Raw genomic sequence first — 22,234 nt, forward strand, 5'->3', positions numbered from 1 at the left:
GTCAGATGTTCTACTCTATTGACAAGTAGAAGTTCAAGTCAATCTGACAGAGAGGCTAGATACAGTCACTTAGGACTTGGGCCAATAAAGGACTTACCTGCTAATGCAAGATTTTAGTGGGGTTGAAGTCCATACCTCCAAAATTACAAAATCCCACTCACCTGCCACTGAACCTTGGAGCCACCTAAATTCATCAGATGTGTCCTTCTTTGACTATATATTACTCTAGGTGTCACCTGCTACTACATCATGTGCAGAACTGCCAATGTTTGAGCTGTGCAGAGCCTGTCTCCTGTTTTTGGCTTCAGAAAACCAGGTCTTCCTTTGCTTTTTTCTTAGGGGCCAGTTGGAGTGCTCCTAGAGGCTGCATCCAGGTAAGCATGGATGTTTGGTTTCCTGGGTACAAGTAGCAGCAGCACACCTTGTGCTGCTGCTGCTTGTCCCTGGGGAATTCCTACCATGCACACTCTGGCACATGGCAGGTTACCCTGGGTAGAGTACGGGAGGTAGGGGCCAGCAATTGTGCTGGCTGCAGCAGCCTTACCTGGAGTCCTGGGGGCCAAGGAAGCTTCAGCTGCAGTATTCTTGCAGCTGGGAACCTGGAAGGCAGCCAGAGTGTGGCTGTGGCTGGCCAGGCTCCGGTTTTTGATGGCACGTGCTGCTGCCACGTGCGCCACCTTGCTTTTTCCATGCAAGTTTTTTTGGACCCTGGGATCTCCCAAGATAAAACCCTCCCACCCCCATGCTGCAAGTTAGCAGCATGGGGTATAGACCTGAATATGCAATGTGTGGTGCTGCAGATTGGTTTGCAGCACCACATACCACACAGCTGCACTTGTCTGGACGTGGCCGGTGTCCCACACACACCAACCAGGATCAAGCTCCTCATAAATAGCAAAAGCAAATGGCCACTTTTGTGGTAATTTTAGCCAATGACTTTAATTTAAAGTATGTTATTAGCTCTTGGAATGGGGGCGGGGCTGGGTGGGGCTGGTCTGGGAGCTGAGGCGCACCATTGACAGCCCAGAGGTTGCAAGTTCAGAGCTATAGCAGGCATGCTCATGGTATGGCCCTGCCAGACTGCAATGAATCTGTGAATTCCACTAAATGCCTTTTCACAAGGGCATGCGAAGGAAGGAAGCCCTTGGAGCAGTAAGTGGAATGCACAACTCTTAGTGAGCAGCCTAAGCACTAAGCTACAGTTATGCTTTTGCTTGCTCTTTCTGTCTCATCCAATGAATCTTGAATTATTCTTTGCTTGGTGATACAATTTCAAACGAAGGCGAAGAGAATGCTGCCACACCACTTAGAACTTACTCACCTACCTCTCTCCATTGACTTTATCCCAGAGATCCCAGACACATAACCCTGTCTAATTGGGAAATCCTTCCTTAGCAAGAATGGTGAAGCCTACATTATAGATATCTATGGAAAAATCTTGGTGTAGGCCCTCATTTTCCTCCAACAGTGTATACACTGCATACTGAAGCACCTAACTCAGAGTTGTGGATTTCACAGCATGCCATTTCCCTGAACTGCTTCAGTTATGTGTATTTATCTCAGCTGACTACTTCAATGTATCTTTCAAAGATATTTTCTATTATATCTAAATCAAAAGTATAGTATTACATTTTCATAAATGCAGTCACAATATTGGACAGATCTGATGGGATTATTTTTTATTATTATATGAATGATTTATACAACAAGTTTGGGGTTTTTTTACCCCAAGTAAAATATTGACAGCTATTTTTATTATTTGACAAGTGCTGCAGATGATTGAATATTATTTGGCAAATAATCTTTGGTCAATTGTTTAAGAAATATTCACACGCATGCTGTTCCACTGGACAAGTAGCTCTACTAGGGAAACATAGATTAATGCTAGGATTTTCAGTAGGGTTTAGATGACAAGTCCTATTGAAATATCAAAAGTAATTAGAACTCATGGTAGAGGTGATATCTTTTATTAGACCAACTAGATTAAAAAAAAAAAAGTTATTTATTTGCAAGCTTTTGGGCATTGAAATATCAAGGCATTTAGGCATCTAATTCTATTTAGCTTTTTTGGAAATCCCAGTCTCTGTTGTTTGAGGTTGTTTCCCTGTATTTTTTTTTCTAAAATCACTACCAAAGCAAGCAAGTAAAAGGCTTTCCCAAGGGAATCTGTTTAAACTTGTTGCAATGTCTTTGAGGATCATGGGTGCTGGTATAGAGTGATACAGGGAGGAACTGTGCTGTCAACAACAGGAAGTTGGTGAAAAATGAGTGATGCCCCTAGGGGGGTGAATGCAGAGCAGATGGCTCTAATTGTGAGTCACACTGTGACAACTGACAAGAGAAATTCTGCTCTCTTGACACTTTAAAGATATCAAAAATACCAGAGAGCACATTCCATGGCTTCTTGAAGACTTCCATATCGAGGGAGTGGGGGGAGAGTGCCAACTCCTCCTGTTTCCATCAGTAACAGCCCATAAAAACTACTGTTGATAAGCTTCCAGGCAGCCAAACATTCTAGTACTTAGATAAGTCACTAATGTTAATAAAAACACTGATGAAATAAGAAAGAAGAGGTGCAAAGGGGGTGCCTGTGCAGGGAAGAACGGGTTGATTTAGACGCTGATCCTTTCACTTAATGGTAGGTCTGGATAAGAGGGGAAAAATAACATCCTTGTTTATTCACATTGCTAGATTTTGAAATCTCTCTTTATTCATTTGGAATGCATTAAAAAGCATTTGTTGGATGTATTTCAGTTATTGTCCGGATATGGAGCCGTAGATTTATGTTGTGTTTCTTTTAATGGAGGCATGAAAAGTCAAGAAAGGAACCATTTATAGTTTGTTCCTGATTTTGTATTTTGTCACAGATCTTTGCCTAGTTTAGGTCTGTTGCAATTTATAGAGCTACCTAAGAAGAAAATATGTGCATACCATGCCACTCACTTTATCTCCACCTTGTGCTATTGTAGCTTTGATAATAGTCTGCCTCTGGAGCTTAAGTATAAAAAAACATCATGGTTAACTCACTTGAATTATATTCAGCCCATAATTTAGAAGTTTCAGATCATTAACATTAACATTTAATGACATCACTGTGCATTAATCATATGCACATTTTACACCACTTTGGTGGTATAAAGAACCTTTAAATTGGAGTAGGGCTGTGCAAAGCTTTAGTCCCTGATTCGATTTGGTGGAGATTCAGCCAATTCGATGGCTGAATGTCCGAAACTGAATTGAATCAGGAGACCCTTTAATCTCTCCAAATTGAATCAGAACACTCTGAATCAATTTGGAGAGATTCAGAAAGATTCGGTTATTTGGACAAAGATACAACTTTAAATGTTTTTTCTACATACCTCAAGGTACTAGGCGGCTCATGAACGCTGCAATGCTGGGGTGGATGGAGTGTCCCACAGGAGCATGGGGGGCTCCCCAGCGTGCTTGGCAGCACCCCCCGGAAGTGGACCAGAAGCACTTCCAGTCTACTTCCGGGTCTGCCAGAAAGCACGCTGGGGGCTCCCTGGCGCCCCACCTGGCTTGGCAACTGGTGCTTCCTGGGTCTCAGGGTGCACCCAAGGTCCCCTCATGGTCAATTGCCAAGCTGGAGGGGGCACGGGGGGTGGGGCAGTGTGCTCTCTGGTGGACCCGGAGGTGGACTGGAAGTACTCCTGTGGACCAGACATGCTCCTGTGGAACACTCCATCCGCCCCAACGTTGCAGCATTCACGAGCTGTGCTGGTACCTCGAGGTATATATAAAAAACTTTTAAAGCTGTGTCTATGGCTGAATCGCTGATTCTCTGAATCATCATCTAATCTTCAGATTTGGCTTCGGCTGAATCGAATCAGGGACAGTGATCTGAATCAACAAATTGAATCACTGTCTGTGATTTGGGTCGAATCTGAATTAAATACGGCCTGCTTTGCACACCCCTAGTAGGTATGCCTAGATAATATACTATTATTTCAGAGCACCCTTGACAAACAGGATCGAATCACTGTCCCCGATTCGGGCCAAATCGAATACAGACCGTTTCGCACACCTCTAAATTGGAGTAAGTGTAACATAATATCACCTTAAAGTCTCTTAATAGTCTCAGGACTAAGAATCTGGCCTTGTAAGAAAATCCTTGACTCCTCACATTTTAGACTAGAAATATATTACCTTCACCCAATTCAAGTTAAAGGATTATTATTTCCCTTTTGGCATATTTCATGCAGCAAGTCTTAATAGTTTTTCCTTTGAGAATTACAGTGTTGCAAATAATTACAGGAGCATCTTGTTCTGACCTGGTGCAGGCTCGCTGAATGTTTACATTCTCCACAGCCTCCAGAAGACTCTGCTTCTTCCTACATGAGATACTTCACTGATTCTACTGTCTCGTTAATCAGAGACAAATGTGTGTGCCCTATTTTAGAGGCCAGCTAAAACTCCATAAATACTTGTTTCTTTTACAAATGAAGCAGAGGCTCAAAAGTTGTAAGAAGTATTTTAGTGTTCTTGTTGAAATAGGTGTTCCAATATTAGGGTGATGGGTGATATCCAAATGCCTAGATAGACAGACATATTGTCCTATCCTCCGTGGTCCTAGTTATTACCTGACATTTTTGATTGATAGTTAACTGGCCTGATAATTTTGTTAGTTTGTTATTTTGTTTCATTTTACATCCGCTGACAAGGCTTCAGATATATTTTGCTGCAGGTTATGTTTACCTGGCACAATGCAGTGCCATGCAAGAGATATCTGAGTTATTCAAATAAAGGAAGAAGTATGGATGCCTTAGATTGGTGCTCCATACAGCTTTATTTATTCTACTGAGCAGCTACATTGCTTCCAGTTCTTGAGATGTTATGACATGTTATGCCACATAAAACCTCTGCTTGGCTTATTCCTGCAGTCAGTTCAATTTCTTTGTACTCATTAAGAAGGTAGGGCAGGGTGGTGCCTTAGGCTGCATCCAGATGTGCAAGGATGTACACTAGTAGTGACAAAAATAGAAGTGGCACAAATTTGTGCCACTATTTTTTTGCCACAGTGCACACCCCTGCATGTGTGCTTTGGTGAGGGACAAATTGTCCTGCTTCAGGCAAATTGCCCTTGCCCAGCTCCTCCCGGCTCCTGGTGTGGTGAAGGAGCCAGGCCACAACTGCAGGAGTGGAGACACTCTGGCCAGTAGCTAGAGAATCTCCATGGAGGACTGAGCCTCCATGCCTTCTGGTGCATGCTTCTGGTGCGTGCACCACGTTTTTTTTTTCCAGCACTTTTTTTTTTTTTGCTACTGGGATATCCCAGTAGCAAATTTTGGGCCTGCACTGCAAATTTGCAGCATGGAGCACATTTTAATGTTCCCCATGTGCAGTTTATGGTGCTGCAAAGAGGTTTGCAGTGCTACAAACCGCACGTGCCTGCAAATCTGAATATGGCCATAGAGATTAACTGGTCCAGAGAGGCATAAGATTTTGTAGGCAACAATCCAATTCATCCAACTCCATTCACAGCATCTTATGAAGTAGATTATTGCCTGCTGACAGATGTGGAAAAAAAAAAAACCCAGCCCTTTACCAGAAGAGGAATTGCATCAGTTTGACTCAGCTTGCTCAACTTCTGTATAGCTCGCATGCTTCAGTGGGGCTTTTTGGCACTTTTATCTAATAACTGATTCAATTAGGTTGATTAAATCAGATATCAGGTTGATAATCAGGTAGCTGTTTCATGGAGCAATCTTGGATGTGTCAAGAATTTGCATTTCTAACCTTTTTCTGCTTTTCCCGGCCAGGAAGCTGGTAGTATAACCCTGATAAATTATAGTAGGTTTATATAACCCTACTATAGTAAGGTTAGCATAATCCTACTAATCATGAAAGATTAACACTTTCATGATTTAGGACTGGTATTCATATGGACTTGTAACCCCTTGTGCACAAGAGGCCAATTTTTCCAAAAAAGCATCTGTACATTCTTACTGCCCCCTGAGCGTCAAATGCAAAAGAAATACAGGTACACATATCCTAAAACTCTCTCTAAGGAATCACAAAGCATTGTTATCATTCTGTCACATTACAACTGCCAGAAAAGCCTACTAGAATGTAGTATCAGCCCACAGGGACTTACATGAATGCCTATATTCTATGCTATGAATTTAAAAAATTTTCTTTTTATATATTTATTATGCTCTACTTTGTAGTATTAGGAAGAAAGGAGGAAACAAGAAAGAGCGAGAGAGATTGAGTTTGTATCCATTTTCAAATACTTGTGCTGAGATCTTTGCTCTTTGAATCCTGAGAGTGATTTTGAGACCAAAATTATTCTTTCTATTGAAACAGTCCCACTTATGGAATATATATGATGCTGTTGGATGGTTCTTTCTTTATATCTGTGTTGTGAAAAGCAAGGAGGAGAGGCTTGAAAAGGCTTGCCTTCCTCCAGGAACACTGTATCTGATTTGGGAGCATTCTTGGAGGTTAAGATTGGTGACTATCAAGAAAGCAAATACTTCATGCAAGGGTAAGTCCTCTAATTATGTTTGTATTGAATAGCTGCCAGAACCCCATGTCAGGATGTCCTCAGTCACGGCTCTGATCTCACCATTCCTTCCTAGGCTATTGCACAATTGTATTGTGTGTTTGTGGTAAGGGAGAAAGTTGGATACTGGGGTTGTGCAACCTTCCCAGGGAAGGAAGCCATGTTTTATTTTAGTTGCTTGGTTTGGATTAGAGCCTATAGGAGATTGAATAACATAAGAAAACATTGTAGCCCATTCATGTAATTGAAATCTGGTCTCCTGTGTATGTATATGAAATATGAAGATTAATAGCAAGGGTGGAAAATGTAAATGTCAATGAAAATGCCTTTATTATTGTGGTAGAAATATACAACGGCATAAATATCTACTTGTTATAACTGACTTTTTTTCCAGTGGAACTGAACCTGTAGAAGCAGCACAATTTAGCTGATAGGTTTTTGAGGTGCCAATGAAGGAACTCTTTGAACTGCCTATGATCAATCGCTTCCATGATTTGTTATGACAGAAAGGGTGGAGAGAAAGTAGTGACATACCACAGGTTATTCACTAGAGTGAAGGCAGGCCAAAAATGCCAATGAGTATAGCAATAGAGCCAGATACAAAGGACAGAATAACTCCTTGCAAACAGTAGTAGTATCAGAAGTCTCAGAAATCATAGAGGTGAAAGTTGGGAGCCACTTTGATTGCACACATATCAAGTACCTGAGTGACCACAGGAGATTGCTTCACCTGTGGAAATTCTGTCTGAAATGCAATAGCTTGATATATTCCAGCACTGGGGATCCTGAGAAGATATTCAGTCCTATCTCCTCAGCCAGTGGGTGAGATATAAAAATATGCTGTATTTTCAAATGTTTATCTGAGCCTAGCAACTAACTCATCAATTAAATCAATCTAGTGAAATAGAAAAACTGCTTGCTCCATTATTTTGAACAAAGGTGACTGATACAAATCAGGTCCCATCATAAACATCATCCTGCAGTTCAGAAACCTAAATTCTGTCATTACTGCAAAGCACTAATCAGCCCCTTTTGTTTCAGCTGATGTTCAGAGCATATCATAAGGCATATAGAAATTGTTGTTTGAGACAGATAAACATGTAGTGTTACAGTGACAGACTTGGAAGATGCGTACAAATGTTCAAACAAACTGGTCTGAGTTTTGTGGTTTTGTTTGAGTGACCTAAACCCCTATTGATAGAACCTCTGCAAGTGTTTGGCATGTGGGGGAGAAGGGGCACCGGTCCCAACTCTCCTGTTCCTGGTCCACTTTCTAGCTGCTGTCTCCAATCAAGTTGCCGGGGGGGATCCCTGTTCCTCATGGCCTGGGGAATAGTCCCTGGGGTAGGGCACACCATGATGACCAGACTCTCACACTACGTGGAGTTCTGTGATGTCTTCTGGGGAGACAACATTGATACCACTCAGGAGTGTCATAGGTTGCTGCAAAGTGATCCAGGACCTGCTTTATGAACTTCCCATCCTGCCACTGGGACTCTGCCAACTTTGCCCTGGTACAGATAGCCTTGAAATGTCAAGTAGCCTTTTGAGCCCCAGGTCCTGCACCTTAGCAGACTGGATGTAGGCATCTCTCAGCCCTGCAATGCCCCCCTCCACACCACAGTCTTTCCTTATGCTGGTGCCAGAACTCTCAATGCTAAGAGGCTGCAGAATGTGGCTGGCACTCAGAAGCAGTTACAAGGCTCTTCTGGCATTTCCCTTGCTTCATTGCCATCTCACCTGACATTTCTCATGCACTCTGCAGCTCTGTGACAGCCTATCTTGAGCTGCTGTCACATGCTCTGCAGGCTTCCCTCCCCCATGCTGGTGATGTCTCTGAGAACAGAGACAAGAGGCACTGCAGCTTTGTGAAATGCATCACACTTTTCTGATATAACTGCAGAAGTTTCAGCCCCTGCCGTATTTTGGCCAGATACTCTTGCAGAGACAGGAGCTGGAAATGCCCCACCTGTCTCCCTTGGGTTTGGGATCTGTGCTGCACTCCCCCACATAGCCCATCTGGGATTGGGTCCTAGTTTCAATTGTTTTAACTAGTTGTGCTCTGTGTAGGTGGGAGGCCCCACTGTTGTGCTGGACAGGCTGCCTAGCAGGAAGCGGGTAGGCCTCTCCCAGGAAACTCAGAAAAGGATTCTGAGTTTCCCAAGAGTATGCAGAGACTGCCTGCTTGTGGGACCTCCAGACCTAATTTTCTATGATTCTAACTGTGCTCCAGGAGCACAATGTCTCCCAATGTCTCTAGGTGCTGGAAGCAGGGCATTTATTACTGTGCCAGGGGAGCCTCTCTTTATGCCCGGCTTCTTGTTTAGGAGATGGTCTATCAAGAGTTGTTCAAGTCCTGGAAGCTCGTTGCATGCATTGATGGCATGATTGAAAGGCTGGGAATACCGCTTAACATGAGAGTCAAGCTTGAGTGTCATCTCTGCCTCCGACAGGGTGGCCTGAAACCCCAAGATGTCACATCCATCGTGACACAGCCCTCACCTTTGGATGACCCAGCTGAGGGACATTTTTTTCCCACCTGGTGCTACCTGTTGCCCTCAGTTACCACACTTGATTCCTGTGATTACAGGTAGGGGAGAAAGAGAAGGAGCTGTCCAGCCTAGAGCACCCCACTTCCTGCTTCCAAGCCTCTGGTCCACACCACCACTGATGCTCCCTGTGGTCCACACTACCACTGATGTGCACTGAAGCAGCAGCAGGGGCTTCCAGACCACTGGGGGAATGGGTTGTTATGTGTTATCCTGGGGAATGGAGGGGCACTGGGGCAATGTGCTTTCCTAGAAGGGACCAGGGTTATGTGAGGTCTTGAGCACTGAGTACAGTGAATGATTTGGTTTTGAGACTCAGCTGTCACAGAGCCATGGATAGGGACTGGACTGGTCAAGTGCTGCCTAAAAACCTTGCTTGGAACCTCAGCCTTGGAACAACCCTAGGATTCAATCCAGCATGCATATGGTCTTGCTTTCTCTTTCAGGACTCTTGTCTTCTCAACAGTGCCTGTTTTGGCAAGGGGTTGTATGCTGGGAGGGGGAGGGGGGTGGGGGGCCTTTCTGACCCTTGATGTACTACAATGCCAGCAGTTCTTATCACTGCATCTTTTCACATGCCCTTTACTTGAGTTTCCTATCTGCCACCCATCCTGGTGGCATGGCACTGGGCATAGAACATCAATACCTGTCACAGCCATTAGCCACCACAGACAGGAAGTGAGGAAGAGTTCCACAAGTTCCTTCAGGTGACAGTCTTAGATGGCAGGCCATGGGTGGTGGGGCCGTTACTACCCTGCCCTCCTATCCATTGGTGTGGACCATACTTTGTCACCACCCTTGGGGATGTTGGGCTCACTCTGCACCTGGTTCCACATCACATCTGTGTGGTACAGTACTGATTCCTACCTTTCCATGCAGCAGGCCCTGCCTCAGCACCATCAGGATCAGTGCTGGGAGGAGTGGGTGCTGCTTGGGTCCCTGTGCTGGGACTGGGAAGAGGGGTGGGCACTCTTCAGTCCACCATGCTGGGACTGGGACTGGGAGTGGGCACTTTCTGGTCTCCCACCCTGGAATCTGGAGAAATGATGGGTTTTCTTTGGCTCCTTGTGCTATGATCAGGAGATCTGGTGAGAGGTCTCTGTGTCAGTACAGGGTCTATGAGGAGCTATCAGCAGAAAGGGACTGGACCATTCTTGGCTCTGATGCAGCAAATGGTGTCTCTGGATATGTAGTACCCCTCAGATACACAGGGTCCAGGGTTTGTTGGGGACCAAGTGCTAGTCCCACGCCCACCTGCAATGTAGTTGACATGATATCAGGGTCCAAGTCCTATATTTCAATCACCATGCTGTCAGATTTGCTCCTTGTGTCCTGCCTCTCAGTGCCCATAGTCCCACCTCCCAGGAGGAGCCTGAGGGAGCTGAGATCCAGCTCCAGCTATGATGCACCTCCTGGTTTGCCTGTTTCCCCAGGGCCTTCCTATTAAAGGCAAAGTTGTGCCACTTATGCATGGTTCAATGATAAATCAGTTGGACTGTTTGCAGAGTAAAATATTACATTTGACAGACTTGTTCTTCCCAAATATTTCAGGGTGAAGACACCTCTATTAAAGTAGATTTTTAAAAAAGAATACACTGTACATAATTACTAGAGTATGATAAAAAATAATATCACAACAAAATAATTAATCTGCAGAAGTAATTCCTCAACTGACCTAATACTTTTTTATTCTGATTGATTAGCTTCACACTCACAGGAAAATATTATGCAAATATAAATGGTCTGGCAGCAAAATATGCTTCCTTTACTTTCAACTCATTATTAATTATCTCTTTGTACTACCTGGAAAACATATATTTTAATTTTTAACCTGTAATTCTTGGGGGCTGAGCATTTCTGAAGAATCTGCAGGAAGATTATGTATGCTTGTATGTAGGACAGTGTTACATCCCTAAATTAAATCTGTAAAAAAAAATCCAGCAAAGCCATTGTCAAAACCAGAGCATTTTGCAACATTGTGGTGATTTACATTAATTTTCTGTTTAAAATATTTTACACATCTCAATAGATTTCAAGTTCTGTCGGTCATTTCATTTAGAGTTTTCCTATGTCTTTTCAAATTTTCTAGATTATTTTTTGTTGCTTGTAGTCTATTACATGTTGCTTTGAACAAGCACTTGCTCTTCCTTTCCATCTTCTCTCTTTCCATGCCTGGATAACACCGTGACAATTGGATGATGTTTTAAAAAAAATATTCTCCCAGTGATGATAGGGTGTTTCTCTCCTTTATCATGCTTTTAAGTTAATTCATTATGGAATGTAGTGTGGTTTGGTTTCCATGGCTAGGGAGAGACATTCAAAAAGCCTGAGCCTGAATTGATTCATCCTTTGAAGGTTAGTCTAACCTGGCTAGGCTGAACCAGTTTCCAACCATACAGACAATTCCTCTGGACTGAGGAAATTTAGGCACATGCCTGCAGTGGCTCAGGCAGGAAGCTGGGGAATGCTAGAGCCCTGCCCTTCCACAGAGCTAAATTCAGGGAGGAATGGCCAGCCCCCATCAGGGCTCTCATTAGAGAGGGGTGTGAACCCCCACCCTGCCTACAGTCTCAGACTTTTCTCTGCTCGTTGCTAAAGGGCTGGGGGTGTTGCCAGCCTGCAGCCATGGGCAGCACACTGAGGCAAGTGCATGCAGTGCATGCATCTGTTGATGATACAGAGCTTTTCACTCTTCCTCCCTGCTTCTGTATACTGTCTGCAGCAAACTGACAGGCAAGCAAGCTGGGTTGGGGGAATTGATAGCAGCGTTTATGCAGCGTGGGTGGGGGGGGGCAGTGCTGATGTGGAGCAGAGAGCCCCACCCAGCCCAGAGAGCATGCTTGGATGCTGGGGGTGTCTGGTTTATCTTAAACCGGAGGTGGTCTGGGACAGACATTGCATAAACCAGTTTGAGCCAAATCTGTTAACTCTGATACTACATTCAACCAGGCTTATCTCAAACCATTTTCAAACTGGTTTATGTGCACTGAACATCTGTTCTGTTACAGGTTTAAACCAGGTTCTGATCACTTAAACCAGTTAATATGTAAAGTCTGTCCCTAGCCCATGAAGGCATTTAGTGCATGGGCTAAGGTATGTCTCTTACTGCAATAGGCACATGTAAGACTCATGGATTCTTAAGCTTTTGTTGTGAAGTGTATTGATTGTGATTGTGGTCATGTCGTATTGGCAGGTTTTGCATTTTTTGTTTTGGCAGGGCCTATTTCCATTTGGAGTTTGTAGGTCAACAGGGAGTGTGCTTCTGTTGACCGTTTGGCAACTTTGGGGATTATATGAAAGTAGGGGGAGGGATGAGCAGGGAATTGGGAATAATGGTTTCAGGGTAAGAAGTTGCTCAAATAGGAGTTGCAATATTCTTAATGATGTTCTGTCATATTATTTATCATGTGGGATGGTATGTGACCACCATGGATGAATGATTAGTGGGAGTTCTTTTTGTACGGTATTAAGTTTTGTGAGCTTTTTAAATGGCTCATTCAAAGATGCCTTTTATGTTCCTGGTGGAGTGTCAGAGTTGCTAAGAGAAGTTTTAGGTTGTTGAGGCAGATGTTGTGGGTATTCTTGTCATAGATGTGATAGCATTTGAAAACCTGTCCGTAGGTCAGTGCTTTATTAGTATTTTTGACATGATTGCTGGTGGTTTGTGGCATTCAAACCTGGAAGACTTATTTTTATCTCCCCCAACTATATAAATTGGTCTAATAAAAGATATTTCCTCACTTTACACACTGTACATCTCTCATATCTTTGGACCATCATGTTCATAATCACAACACTGCTTTATCATGAATTCATTTTATTTGCCTGCTTCTACCCATTCTGCCCTGCGGTTAAATGGGAGAAGGAAGGAAGGAAGGTGCAGGGTAGAGCACCAAAGCTTTTTTATATTGAGAATTATGGGGAGACTTTTAAAAGCTTTGAAAGTCTTCCTGTCAGTGGAGCTTAAGTACGTCTAAAGAGTGAAATAACTTATTACAGCCATTTTTCAAAATCCAGTTCATTTCTGCCACCTAAGACCCAGAGGATAAACTTCAGCCTTTACCCTTCTCTCCTTCCCTGGTTTCCTACAAATTGTTGCATTATGAGAACATATTGCCAAGTGTCCTTTGTAACAGCATTAACTGTCTCTCCCCCACTATGATATTCATATTTTTTTAAGTTCCCAAGTTACCTTAGAGCAGAGAGCAAAGTCTGGGCATTTTTCCCACTCAGCCAATGCTGTATCTTTTCACTCTTATCCAGCAGAACTCTCACACTTTTCTCTCTGTGTGCTTATTCAAAAGTGAACTGGGATCCAATTTATGAATTCTAAATGTAGAACATTTGAATTTGATGCATGAAATCACAACCCAAAATTAATCAATCACACATCGTTATTATGCTCCAAATAATTCTCTTGATTCCATTTAAAATATGAACCCTTTTCAAATGGGCACAAATTAAAAGGTGAAAAAGCTACAATCCTAAAGTCAGTCCTTAAAACACTAGAATTTATAATTACCTTTTTATGGGAAATGTTAGCTTTCTGAGTTCAGTAACCTTCAAGCAGCATCTTGTATATCAGAGTATATGTAAGTATGTCAGAGTCTACATAAAAGATATATTTGCAGAGGTGAAGTACCAAGGGTCTCTCTAATCAATTATCCTCAACCAGGGTACCATGGAATCCTGGGTTGCTGTGAGATCCTCTTAAAGGTGTGGTTACATGCTATACCATGTTAGCATTGATAGATGTGCAGACACCTACGTGTGATTCACAAGAAAAACCCAGAAATTTAAAATAGAAATCCATACTGTCCAAAACATCTGACTTCTTTTGGTCTTTCTGGGTTCTTTGCTGCAGAAGAATTGCACTTTTAGTTTCCTGTGGTAAAAACAAAAAGGTAAAAACTAACAGCTGGCATTTTCAAGGGATGCCTTGACTCTAACGAGGTTGAGAACTGCTGTTCTATATAAAGTAATACATATATCCAGCTAGAATCATGGCCTACCTTAAACATAAATTTGACTTAAAAAATGCACTAAATTTAATTAGTTATGTATTGTGTGATAGGGTATCAGGTGATTGGGTATTGTGCTGCATTTAATAACATTTCTAATTGTGCATGTTTCATATGTACTAGAAGAAAGTAAATATTGTGTATGAAGATAATATTGAAATACAGAAACATCGATCATGTGGTATTCTAAAACCAGAATTAAAAATGTTTTCTTTATGGTTATATGGTGTATTCAGTGTTACAGCAACGTTTCTCTGTAATTTCAGTATTAAAGGTTACCTTGCTCATACTTCGAATCACAAGTTATTGTCAGGGGATGGTTTTCAGAGAAGTGCTTCCTGTTGGTCTGTATTTATTGATATTATGTTTTCTAAAATATTCAGTTGTGATTATTCCTTTAGAATCCAAAAGTGCATGTAAGTTAACAAATAATAACTATGTTATTCTTTTTGCTACCATGACTCACTTCTGCTAGGAATGTATTATATGGTTCTAGTTGTTCCGTCTAAGGTGGTATCAACTACCATATTCCAACAAAATGGTGTTTTTTATTTTTTAACTATGGAAAAAATGAAAGATATCAAAAATGATCTACCGGTAATTGCTCAAGCTGCATATAAATTCATCCTAATGGGCTTGATTCATCCATCTTTCTTTTCTTGCAGGTCATGCTTTTTTTTTTTTTTTGCAGGGTAGTATTTTAACAACACTTGAACAAATCCTTTTTTCTTTCAATAATGTGGTTAACTGTCTGGAATTTCAGCCACTGGAAATTCTCTCCCCCCTCCCCCAAACGAATCTCCATTAAGCATCCAAATAGAGTTACTTCATCCTTGCAGCTGGATGGATGGAAGACTTTCTAGGGCCTAAGTACTTACTGTATATGTCACCCCTTTCAATGTTTTTTTTTTTTTTCCCAGCCACAGCTTTAGGAGCAGGTGCTGGCCTTTTGCTTTCTTTCTGCTTCCTCTGTGGGGAACAGGCTGGAAAGAGCCAACTAATTAGAAAATTCTACAGGGAAATTAATTCTGCAAACAGCTGTGGAATGGTATTTCATTATAATGTGCACTTGCTGTCTGTCAGCAGGGTCCTGATTGGCTTGACAAGTGGCTGTTCTCCCAGATGTTCTACATTATGCGATGAGACCATAACTGCATTACATGGTGCCTGTATACTAAAGAGGGGACTATTGGTGTTTGAATAAGACATTCTTAGAAGCTAAAGTAGACTAAACTACCCTTCGGTACACAGTACGTTGATGTTATCTTTAGTAAGGCAAGAATACAATGGGGTTGTTTTTATAAATTGCTTAAATTTTAGCAATGAAACACTGTTTTCAACTAGTTTAATTGCACACTTTACTTGCAAGTGAGACAGGCATAGATGAAGAGGAAGGAGAGAGACATAACAAAGCAGATACCTTGATCTGTGGGCATTTGGTATTTGCAGACTTGTCTCGTTCAGATTGATTACAAAACGTTGCAGGCATCTGCACTGAGAGGACTCTACAACTGTGCCACGGACGGTGTGTGTCATTCTAAACAGATCATCATTTACACTGTGGCATTAAAGTCAGAAGGGGGATCTCTGAGTGTATTGTCCCTTTTCTCCAGTTTTTGGTTCAAAGAGCATTTGTAAAATAGTAATATTTAAAGCGCTACTTATACTTGTATACATGATTTGCTTATCTTCAACTTCATCATTGTAGGCCTCTTGTTTTCTCTCAATCTGTTACAAAGTTTGTATTATTCCTTTACCTTGATGATGGAATGCCTGCATAAATTTCTTTTTTAATACTTCTTTCAGACAACTTGCCAGATCTGAGGATGTAAAACAGCACATCATTTTCTACATGCAAATCTAACTTCTCTGATTTCCACCACCAGAGAATCTTGCAGTACATTTTCCTTTCCAGAGAACTGGTACAGTATGGGTAGCTAAAGAGAAAGTAACCTGGTAATTCTGGCATTTCTCTAATGTGGAGAAATCATATGGACCACATGTAGCAGATCTGTTCTATAGTCTAAATTTTCTCTATCCTTTGATATGTGAAAATTTTATTTTTAAACACCTAAAATTTTTTGTACATGGATGATGAGTGACACTGAATTTGTCAGGTGAACATATGGAAGTGGCATTTGTGGTTTATGGTGAGAATTCAGTGTACTCTTAAAGCATGTAAATCCCTATTTAACCATTTTTATTAATTTTTAAGTATACAGCATATTTGTTTCAAAATTACAGTTAATTATAGAATATATTTTAGCTAAAATTAGACATTGAATAATTCCTCTCAACTCTGCTTTCAATGGAAATAATTTAAAGGAATTACTAACTCAGATAGCACAGACATATTCATTTGTTTTGAAAACAAATATCATGGATTAAATTAAACATTCGTATAATTCCACTAAAACCTATGAATATACATCAGCGATGATTTGAGTCTAATTGGTTTGCTATGGCACAAAAATTCTCGAAAGTTCAACCAAATGTTTACATTATCATCAGGATGTACTTATCAACTATCATTAGTAAATAAAAGATGACACGCTGCATCTGTCCTTAGAAGTCATTGCAATCTCAGGTTTAATAATATGTCTCATTTAAATATTAGGGGCAAATTATACCATGCCTCAGAAGTGGTGAAACATTGCAACTTCTCCAAAACCATATAATGTAACAATTAGAATTATGTGCAAAATAGATGTTTAGTTTGTTGATTGAACTGGAAAAATATCAGGGAAAAATATTGATTCAGGTCACCCTGAAGTGGATTTTTTTCTCTCCTGTTTTCTCCAAGGTTCTCCAAAGTCTCCTGTATTCTCCAAAATTCTGAATAAATTTATTTGTGTTGATCCAAGATGTATCGTATCTACAACAAAATGTCCCATTCCACATTGGATTAAAAAAGGCATTTGTTTGACCTAAGAAAACAAAACAAGGCATTTGTTTTTTGAATGAAATGAAATGTTTTGATTTGTGGCATAATCAGTTTCTTCTAACCTTATTTAAAATCAAGGCAAATTGTGAAATGAGAATGCCATCTCAAAATGAAAATTAAAAGCATTTCATTTAAAAAAAACACTGAAAATAAACAGAATAAAAAAAAATCTCCCTTTTTATTTTTCAGCCAAAAAGTCATTCATCAAAGATGACTTAAATTCACAGACAAATAAACAAACAGTTCTAGTTATAATATAGGTTTTTCATCTAGTTTTTTCAATAAGTTTATTTCATAGACAATGCACAGTGTTAACGATCTAAAATCAGTTTGATTTATGAAATGTTGTGCGCAGATGAGTTTGTCATTAACAGAAAAGCGGTACATGTTTTTACTTAAATTCACTCATTTCTCCAAGGATTTGCTATCCAAAACCAATTGGGAATTTTGTTTGGATGGTTTACCCACACCTCATAATATTATCTATGCTCTTGAGACAAACCACCATCTGGAAAAGCTGTTTACAAAAATGATTTCCAAGTTCAAGATGCAAATATTTTCATTTCCTTGTGGTTCCAATGATTATTTTAATATGTGATTGGTTTAATACTATTAAACTATATTTTACATTGGGAAATTAATTTTTAAAAATATTTTACCACGGCTAAATTTCCATGCCTCTGCAAAGCTTGTACCTTTCTTGACACATTGTTTGAACGCTTCTGCTTGAAATTTAAAATTGGACACCACCCATGAGGCACTCAGTGTAATGCATAACCATAAAAATTCCAACTGCTCCAAAATCTTGAATACTAGTAGGTTATCTGTAACCTCAGTCAGAAGGAAGTAAGGAATAATGAGATAGTGAGGGAGGAGGGAATGAAGATTCTACTATAATTAGGTTCTTTTCTTATTTACTTAATGAGTTTCAGGCATTGATTCATGTCATCTTACTATCAATTACTTCTGAGTTACATAAATTACAAACTCAAAGCTAGGCTGTGCCTTGATCTGATTGAATGTACAAGAAGTTAGAGAGGAAAAGAATCTCCTCCCTACTTCTGGGGCAGTGAAGTGCTTTGGGAATGCAAATATTTTTTCTGGGATAGTGCTAATCGGTGAACTGCTCTTCTCCCACAACAAATGGAGAGTATGTGTATAAAGGTGGAGTTACTCCTCTGTGCAGAGCAAATACATACTGCATGCTTTTAATTTCCTTTTTACTACTTAAGGAATTGTGGCTGTCTTGGACAAAATGCTTTTTAGGTTCCGCTGTAGTTGGCTTTTCAATTGGGAAATGCTAATGGTCTTCTGAATGGTGTTAGGAGATCTCAGTTTTCCTTCATATTGAAATATACAGTAAATCAGTCTCTTAAAAAACCATGGTAAGTACTTATGAGGGGGACAGAAAATGAAAGGATGTTCTTCTTGACCCAGGGTACCCTCTTCAGAGGCAAAAAGAGAAGATGGCTTGGCCTTCTTTCAAATTAATTTGTGCAAGGACCCCTTCCTTCTATCCCTGCCATCAGCTCAACAAAAGTGATGGGGTTGAATGAAGTTGTGCCCATGCTTTGGTTTCTATGGTCTAGATGATGCCATAAGTATTTGGTGAGAACTCTTTTTCTTATCTACGCTGTCCAGGACTTCCAGGTATTATCCCACGCAAGTGCTAACCAGACCCGGTACTGCTTAGACTCCAACACTGGGTGCGTGCATTCTGGCATAGCTTCTCTTACAAGCACTGCGGATAATCAAAAGACCTAGAAGAACAAATATTCTTAATAATGATCCTGATTTCCAGCCAGAAAATAGCCATGCAAATTATGGTCCATGAAAATTCTGAGTCCCAACATTATGGCTCGGAATATATACATTGCCTGAGAATTACTGATCTGAACGTAGGTCAACAGCCTGATATCCGCATATACTGACAGTTGAATGTGCAGCAAGTAAGCCTATGATTACTGGGATAATTAGGTCATCTTTGAATCCTTTGGCTAAACAGAAAGTGACATATCTTTAGGTTTTACAAATGTAAAGGCTTTCTCTCTGGTCTGTGTTGTTTAATTTCATTTCAAGTCATTCCACTGCACTTGTCAATGCTTTCTAGTAGGGAAGACATTGAAGTGCTCAGTTTTTTAGGGAGGCCACTAAATCAACTGCAAGTAGATGCAAGTAGTGGTTAAATCAACCTCATCCCTCCCCCCACCCCTTTGAGTGTAGTCTGCCTTCAAAGGAGTGCATATCAAGCCTTTTGAAACATATAAGACTGAGAAATCTGGCATGCCAGCTGCCCCTCTTTATGACTGATAGAAATGAGTTATAGGGACCATTTGCTGAGGCCAACATATTTGTATAAACTTTCTCAAAACAAAGTTGTTTAGAATTTTAAAATGGTATTTTCAAAAGTGCCCACTGTTACCATGATTCTGCTGCTGTCTAAACTGATGGAGTTTTTACTGTTGATTTTAACTGAAGCAGAGCTAGGCTTTTGAACATCCCATCCTTATTCCAAACTTTCTTAGTCAGACAAATAAACACAGTCTCTGAGATCTCCTCCATCATCCTTCCTCTCTTCCACATGACAAAAAGCCCCTTAAATGGATGTCCCTTAACCCCCCCAAAATCAAGGAAATAAAGCTTAAACATGCTTGATGAAAGAAGAAGCTAAGATTGGGAAATAAATTAATACAATATGCTTTTTGACACATCTGGCAAATTTCAGTGTTTTCAGGGGTTTTCTCCCAAAATTGCTGTATAAGCATCCACCCTTCCAGTTTGACTAACAGGGCTACATTCCAGGAAGAAAAAAATCAACTAGCAACAGTCATTTGGTTCTCTTTACTTTTTCGAACGTTGACTCTCCAAATATTTTGTAGAGAGTCTAATTAATATTACATACATTTATAACAGTGATTAATGTCACAAATTGATGCTTATAAAGTTTAAGTCACTTTTAAAGAGAAAGAGAGAGAAGCTGGATTTCCTGAGGTCATACTATTAGTGAGATCTTCAGGTACTCAGAACTTCTGAAAAGCAAATCATTTAGAAGCCTATTTTATGACTTAAGCTTCCCCAGCAAGTCAGTGTCAGAGCAGAGATCAGGAGAACCCGGGTCTTTAGACTTTTAGGGCATTTATGCTGACCCATAGACCCCAGATAATTTCCCTAATTTTGCCCTTTAAAAAATAATATCCCAAACTCCTATCAAGCCCCTTCTAACAGGAATAGTTATTTTGCACAAAAATAATTTTACAATGCAAGAGATAATGTATATGCTAGAAATGTGAGTATAACTTATGTGCATCATTTCTGGTAAAGACATACAAAAGCTGGATTTCTTTCTGTTGTTCTTGGGAAACTGGAAAAAGTTAAAATTCTGCTTTACAAATTAGACTTTTCAAAGAACTCTAATTTTGATCAGTTATCATGCTAGTCTGTGCAATAATACCACATTATATATAGTCATATACAAATCAGCCAAAAAATTATATTTCCAGCTGTTGCCAAGAGCTTTGGGGAAACAGAATATAGAGAGGAAGACAGAAAATCGGCATGTTCTAAGACTCGACTATTATGAAATAGAAAAAAATAATTTTAAAGAAAAACCTGAAAACATTGATCAGATGAAAACTGCTGAGAAATCTTTTGAGGTTGATGCTTAAATTTGTTAAACTAATTCTGCCATCCAGTGTACTCCTTGGACATGCACAGTGCATCATAATATGCTTTTCTTGTTAATACAAAAAGTTGGAAACAAAGATGAAATTGAAGAGTACAGGGCATGGCAACTACTTTAAAGAGACCCTCTCAATCTCTGGACACCCCCCAAGATTTTCCTGTTAAGAGAAATATAAAATCAAAGCAGCATTGGTACAGGGCATCCTGTATTAAGAGGCAACATATGATTTATGGTGCATATTAATTTTTCGTATGTGCACTGAAGAAATTTAAAATAATTTAGTGGTTCACAACTACAACTTGAATGACTAACCAGTCAATCAAGTTAATTGTTAAAATGGTACTTCATAGATTGTTATGGATTTGTGTAAGTGATACGCCCTTTATACTCACAGCATATTACATACACGTATATACTTGTGTAACGTGTTTGTGTGCGTGTGAATCCACCCTTGTCAAATCTCTATGTTGGTTCTACCTGATCTGTTGAACATTCCTTAATAGAAATCTCAATTTGTGCATGGCCTAAATGTAACAATAATGTTCCTTTTATAAACTGTAATTTTAGGGGAAGCAATTTAAAATGTATGAATTTATTTCAATTTAAAATGAAATACCAACACAAGTAGTTAGTAATTTTTGCTTAACACATACTCGAGTAAAGTTTTATTAAACTAAGCTATAAAACCAAGCTTTACCCACAAAGTGGAAAACAATATGCTAGACTAATCGTAACAAAAACTGATTTTTTTTTCAGGGCTCACCACGTTAGTTTTTGTTTACTGCCATATTTCACTTTACTGAGCTAAGGAACAACTACAATATCTTAGTTATGGTAAAAGTTGACCTAGCTGGATTTAGAAGTACAGAAACCAGAATATATGCACACTGATATCTCTGTACTACTTTTCACTTATTTTAAAAAACATGAGAGAAACCAGGGTTTTTAAAGTTTGGTTAGAATTGGTCTACATGCAAAAAAATATGGGACTGCAACTGTGCAACTGCCAAAACTTTTAGGCACCCTGCCACCTAGTGGAATATACATGAGAACTAATAGGCACCCAGCTCATGAAAGTTTATGCCAAAAGCTTGCAGAAAAGGACAATTTTCTTGCCATTTTCCAGGTGGTCTAATAAAAGGTGTCATTTTGGAACCAAGAGTTCTAGTTTTTTGTATGCTGTATATATCTACTTTAGGTTGTCTATGGGTGCATCTACATGAGACACATTACCATGCAGTTGACTAATTGACTATAATATAACATTGCCGACTATGTGTGCAGGCATTTACTGTGCAGTAAATTAGTCTACTGCATGGTTAATTTGCTTTCTGCAAATGCAGGTAGCAAATTAACCACACCGTAGGAACTGCGGAGTAGTTCATGTGTAGCTGCTGACCAGAAGCAAATTTGCTCCTGGTCAGCCCCACTACCAGGGTGTCACCTTTGGGCAAGCCCCAGGGCCATGGAGCTTGGAGCTTCTCCAGCCCTGTGGCTAAGGGAGCTCCTTCC

General features: G+C 40.2%; 1 long non-coding RNA gene across 1 annotated transcript; it reads left to right on the top strand.

Moving 5' to 3' along the window:
- Window positions 1-2,590: 2,590 nt before the first annotated feature.
- Window positions 2,591-16,040, top strand: LOC112550393. The gene is made up of 3 exons (XR_003094214.1): window positions 2,591-2,638; window positions 6,328-6,508; window positions 15,903-16,040. It is a non-coding gene; the product is annotated as an uncharacterized LOC112550393 (long non-coding RNA).
- The last annotated feature ends 6,194 nt before the right edge of the window (window positions 16,041-22,234 follow it).

The sequence above is a fragment of the Alligator sinensis genome, unplaced genomic scaffold (assembly GCF_000455745.1).
Source record: "Alligator sinensis unplaced genomic scaffold, ASM45574v1 scaffold150_1, whole genome shotgun sequence".
Taxonomy (NCBI): domain Eukaryota; kingdom Metazoa; phylum Chordata; order Crocodylia; family Alligatoridae; genus Alligator; species Alligator sinensis.